The 6,121-nt window shown below is 35.1% G+C and overlaps 1 long non-coding RNA gene across 2 annotated transcripts; it reads left to right on the forward strand.

Moving 5' to 3' along the window:
- The first annotated feature begins 239 nt into the window (after positions 1–239).
- On the forward strand, positions 240–3,624 carry LOC121068170. Of its 2 annotated transcripts, XR_005818674.1 has the most exons (3): positions 240–391; positions 950–1,075; positions 2,849–3,624. It is a non-coding gene; the product is annotated as an uncharacterized LOC121068170 (long non-coding RNA). The 2 variants fall into 2 exon arrangements; XR_005818673.1 differs by having other exon boundaries at positions 240–1,075.
- The last annotated feature ends 2,497 nt before the right edge of the window (positions 3,625–6,121 follow it).

Below are 6,121 nucleotides of genomic sequence, written 5' to 3' on the forward strand. Positions count from 1 at the left end.
ACACCCACATTGCATTGAAGGAATGCATAAGTATAAATTTCTGCATATAGAATGATGGCAAATATTTTCTCACACCAGCTGTTTAAATGTAATACAGCAATTTAGTAAAGAGTATTCAAAATATGTTAGAGGTATCTTCTTATGTCTACAGCAGTACAGACCAAGAAAACAAAATCTTTAAGTATTTCCTTGAGTCAGCTGGTTTAACTGAATCTTATTACTTTATCCTCCACAGGTGCTAGACGTAGTAATGACTGTGATGTGAGATAATTTCATGTTCTGGACACCACATTGATAAGACTTCTTGAATGTCTTCTCAAATTATGGATCATCTGATGTACCTCAAAAAGGAGATTAATCCTTTTTGTAATTAAAGAAATTTTCTTCTCCAGTATGCTTTACTATGTATTTTGCCTTACCTCTGGATTTAATATGTGCTTGGGTTAGCAGGGACCTTAAAGATTAACCAGTCCAACTCCTCTGTTATGGTCAGGGACATCTAGAGACTAGATCAGGTTGCCCTAGGCCCCATCCAATATGACCTTAAACACCTCCAGGGAGGGGACATCCACAGCTTCTCTGGACAACATGTTCCGGTGCCTCACCACTATCTGAGTAAAGAATTTCTTCCTTATATCTAATTTAAATCTACCCACTTTCAGTTTAAAGCTATTATCCCTTCTCCTATCACTGCATGCCCCTGTAGAAAGTCTCTCACCATCTTTCTTAAAAGTATTGAAAGGCTGCCATGAAGTCTCACAAGAGCCTTCTCTTCTAATCTAGGCTAAACAACCCCATCTCTCTCAGCCTTTTTTTATAGGTGAGGTGCTCCAGCCTTCTATCAGTTTTATAGCTTTCCTCTGCACCTGCTTTAACAGGTCCTCCTAACCACCTCTAAATTTAAGTCATATTTGTTTAACTGTGTTTTAACTTAAACATAAATTCACAGAAGCATGTATCTTAACAAACGCAACAGGACTCTATAAATGAAAAGATTCACAGAAGACTCTTTTCTTCATGGAAAAGATCAATAGACTTAGTTGAAGAGAATTAAAAAGTACTTGTTTAGACAAAGGTAAGACTGCTATTTGTCACTTTGTTCTCTGAATGACTGGCTGGTATTGGAGAAGTTAGTTGTGACAGTGCGATAGAAATAAAACAAAATATGACCAATAATTCTGTACTGAGTTGTGCACATTCTTCATAGATAACAGGTGACAAATTTTGATTTGATTTGATTTAACTGATTAATGCATTCAATTTATTTTGACAAAGTGATGGCAGAATTTTTGCATTGCTTAACTTAATAGACTCCTTAAATTTCTTACTCTGAATTTTTAAGTTCCAAAAATAATTTTGGGGTAATGCTATATATGTAGTTTATGACAACACTGCATAATATGGTAAATTACTCAAGTAAATGAACGTTTTACAGTTTGGTTTCATCTTCAATTCTCCTCTTACAGTTTCTTAAACTATTGCATGACTAAGAAAGCAACACCAGTATTTTTAAATAGGATGCATATCAAACCAATGACTTCTCCAACAGGCAGTCAGAATCCAATAGTTCTATTAAGACTTCTACTTATTTGCTTGTTGTGTATAAAATGACTGAGTTTCTTACTGATATATTTTTTTCCTTTTGCAACAACAGTCAGTTTTTTATTCAGCATATAATAGCTTTTAGAAGATCTTACTTTGCATTTAAGATTGTCATGCAATAGATTGTCCTAACATTACCCACTTTAAGCATTAATAGACATGGCATAAGAAAGATGTCTCTGTGGAGTACCAAAGCTTTACTTATTCCAGTACTTGTTCCATGGCTCTCTTGTATAACACAGGTATTTGATGTGATCCATTCTGAGAACTCCATGTTGTGTCATACTCATCTCACAATGCTATTGTTCAAATGCTTGTTAATAATTCATGTTATTGTTTGTGTGACAAACCTGTTAATAGCAAAATTTGTCTGGTTTATAATTGCCTAGAGCCCTTTTTTCCCCCATTTTTCTACACATAGATATTGTCTATCTTTCTCCAGTCGTAGGTAATTCATCAGCTTCTGAAGTCAGATAGTTTAGACAAAGATATCTTAGATATCTTTTCAAAAAATGGAAATTTCTCTATGATGAAGTCACTAGACTTGATCACTAGACTTGTCTTCTTACCAATGGCTCTTGCTTGTTGTTTTTTTTTTTTCCTTCTTTTTTTTTTGCTAGCATGTGTAACCTGTAGGTATTGTTTTCAAGAATGTAGCCACTAACTCTTTAAAGTTGTTGCTATAGTACAACTGTGATAATATTGCCTTTATCTTTTTTAGTTATACATATGAGATAGCAGCATTTACCCATTTCTGATATATTTCAGTTGATGTCTTATCCCTGACTTTTCTTCTAGAAACCTTTGTTGCATCTTCACCACTCTTTTATTCTTTTCGTAACAAGAACATTTAATTTCTGTTCATATTTTATTCTGTGAGCTTAATAACATAATTACTGATGAGCTTTTCCCAGTTTAATATTTGTGACCATTAAGGCAAAATGAAAATGAGCATCAATACTTCTTTTAAAAATGTTCCTTTTCCTGTAAAGCACACTGGTTCTCTCAGTAAAGTTAATTGCCTGCACGTCTGAACCTAATTGTATTTATTTTCTTATTTTCAGAGATTTGAGGGAAGAAGTACTGTTTGTTTTACTTTCCCAGTAGTCAACACACAATCTTTATATTCAACAACTTTTTAAAAAAAGTAATTTTAATTAAAAAAATTAAATGAGAAAACGTTATTGTAATGCAGTTTTTTTTTTTTTTTTTTTTTTTTTTTTTTTTTTTTTTTTTTTCCCCTCAGAAGTATGCCTACCTATCCTGACCAACATGGATGAATGTGAAAATAGAAAGTGACCTCATCATCAGGGTCCCTGAATGCTGTTTAATGCTAAAACAACAACTTTACTACCCAACAGTAAAACCCAAAGGAAGATATATGGAGAAGCAAGTGCCAAGGATACCTGAAACTTCAAGGTGACAGTGCACAATTCATTATCTCTAGAGTCCTCTGTTCTTTCTGTTCGAGCTGTCCCCAGCTGATCCTGGGACTGGAAATACATAAAATAACTAATATGGCAAGAGAAAGGAAAAAAGAAAATTCCTGCAAATAAAAGTCTTAGGTACGTAAATGTTAACAATGCTGAATTTCAATATAGTGTCCATAAAGATTTATGGCTTGTCAAAAAAAATCAATGTCAAATGACACCCAAAGTAAAAGAAAATCTATGTGAGCTTATACAAGAAAATTGTAGGAGATAGAAAACTGATGAAGTGATATTTAGACACAGGTTAAAAGAAAAGTTGTCCAGATCAAAAAAATCCCATTATCCTTTGAGGATGATATACAAAATCTACTTGTTATGCATGGTGTTGACATTCTATCTTTTGATGCACAGCTTAGGGTATGTCTGCATAGGGTATGTCTAGTTACTTGCAATGTCATGGCATTTAGAATCTTTGTACATGTTTTATTTCATTTAAATGTAACAATGTAAAATTCATTCAAGTTAAAATATTCTAAAATGACTCTCTCTATAAAAATCTGTATTGAAAAAAAATAAATAAATCCTGTCAGTATTACCACAGTATCCCCCAAAAGAAAATAAACTTGATAACTAAAAATAGCGATAATAAAGACACCTCTGGATTCATAAGTCTTTGCAAAAGAATCATAGAATAATAGAATATCCTGAGTTGGAAGGGACACACAAGGATCCTCGAGTCCAACTCCTAGATCTGCACAGGACCATGCAAAAATCAAACCATATGAGGGTATTGTTCAAATACTTCTTGAACTCCAGCAGGCTTGATTCCGTGACTGTTTCAATGGGGAGCATGTTCCAGTGCCCAGCTACCCTCTCAGTGAAGAACCTTTTCCTGGTATCCAACCTGAAAGTCCCATATCACAGCTTCACGTCATAGAATCACAGAATCCTCTCCTATGAGGAAAGTCTGAGAGAGCTGGGGCTGTTCAGCCTACAGAAGAGAAGGCTCTGGGGTGATCTTATTGCAGGTTTTCACCGCTTAAAAGGGGCTTATAAAAAAAGATGGAAAGAAACTTTTTTTCTCAGCCAGATAGTGACAGGACAAGGGGGAATGCATTTAAACTAAAAGAGTGGAGATTTAGGTTAGAGGTTAGGAGGAAATTCTTCACTCAGAGGCACAGAAACAGGCTACCCAGAGAAGCTGTGGATGTCCCATCCCTGGAGGTGTTCAAGGCCAGGCTGGACGGGGCCCAGAGCAACCTGGTCTAGTGGGTGGTGCCCCTGCTTATGGCAGGGGGGTTGGAACTAGGTGATCTCTAATGTGCTTTTGTAAACCAAGCCATTCAATGATTCAGTGATCATAAAAGATACTATCACCACAAATATACATACTGTATGTCCACTCTGTAAACAATCCTTAATATAATGGATTTAATTTGTCCCTCTGATGATAATTAGGATATGTTAATTGAACTGTATCGATAAACTATAAATTCAATACTTCAAATGAATCTCAGGAAATGTGACTAAACTGTTGTGTGATTATGCTTTGTTCTGCACACTGGTTAACTGATAAACCACCTCTAATCCTAAAAATAAACATAACAAGGGCACAAGTCTTAATCAGAAACATAAAAGTCCAAAAATGTGCATCCATTTAACTTAGACAGAATCTTCTTTGATGTCTTTTCATTGCATGGATAGGTTAAAAGTTTGGTCTCTATACAAAGACATTTTTTTTGAGTCATCTGTTTAATGATACTGACAAAACAACAGAGAAAAAAATATCAAATATGATGAATAAAAATCTAATTATATTCAAATATATGACATTTCAAGGAATATATTCTATATATCTTGCCTAATTTTTTACCGAAGATATGTATATGATTAATAAGGAGACGTAAAAAATACATTTTTAGAAATGCTGTTGTTGCAAGTGGTAGAGAACAAGTGAAAGAAATTCAGAATGTTTTATGCCACAGACATAAAAAAAAAAAAAAAGAGAGTATGACAAACTTGGGCTTAGATTGGAAAATAAGTATTGCTTCTCTTCTAGCTTGCCTGGAACCAGAGGTGAGGGTAAAAGCCAACAGTCAAGAGAGGCCATGGGTTGGAGCTAAGGTCCTAAGGTCACACACAACAAACTAAAGTAGGGAGAAGAGGCAGAGTCAGATATAGGATAAAAGAAGGGTATAAACTATCCCTAAGGACAAGATGAGGGGATAAGAAGACGCTAGGCCATAACCAGCAAATGCATATTAAGACATAAAAAGAAATACAGGGACAGAGCATTGTCTGCAAAAGAGACAAAGACCAAGAATTTCGTCCTTCACCTATGGCTAAAAGAGCTGAAAAGGGAACTACACACTGAATTGCAACTGCAATCAAAGGGAAAGCAAAGAGGAAGAATTCTCCCTTATACTTAACAGTGGGAATAGGCTTGCTAGAGCATATGGTTAATAAAGAAACTTGAAATGAGAAGCTGGAGAAGTAAAAACCAAGAGAAGGTGAACAATTGTAGAGCAAGGCTGCTTGAAACAGAGCATAGTCAAATGCATCAAAGGCTTTTGAAAAATCAAGGAAGACAGGGAATGATTACTGACAATGAGATTTGGCAGGAAGAGATGATTTTAAGCTAAAGTGGAATATGATTAAGATAGCTGGAGCAATTGTTATTTTCTACTGTGGAACAAATTATGTTCTTTTCCCCACAACAAAACATCAAGCAGTAGATTCACCACTTCTACCTGTACATAAAAGATATACGTTATAACAAAACAGGACAATATGAACAGAAGACAGAGCCCTAAACGTGACTTGGAAAAACAATCTCCTTTACAAGAAGTTAGTTATACTGAAATTGCTTTTGAAATAAAGAGTGAAAGAAGAGCGAAGTTGAGCCAGGGAAGAAGGGAGTGGTGGGGGAAAGTGTCCTTGTTTTTGTCTTTTTTTTTCTCACTTTACTACTGTCTTTTTAATTGTCATTAAATTAAATTCCAAAGTCAACTCTGTTTTACCTACCATGATAATTGGTAAGAGATCTCCCCATCTCGAGAGCAGCTGGGTGGACACCTGGCAGTCTGCCA

This window comes from Cygnus olor, chromosome 3, assembly GCF_009769625.2.
Source record: "Cygnus olor isolate bCygOlo1 chromosome 3, bCygOlo1.pri.v2, whole genome shotgun sequence".
NCBI lineage: Eukaryota > Metazoa > Chordata > Aves > Anseriformes > Anatidae > Cygnus > Cygnus olor.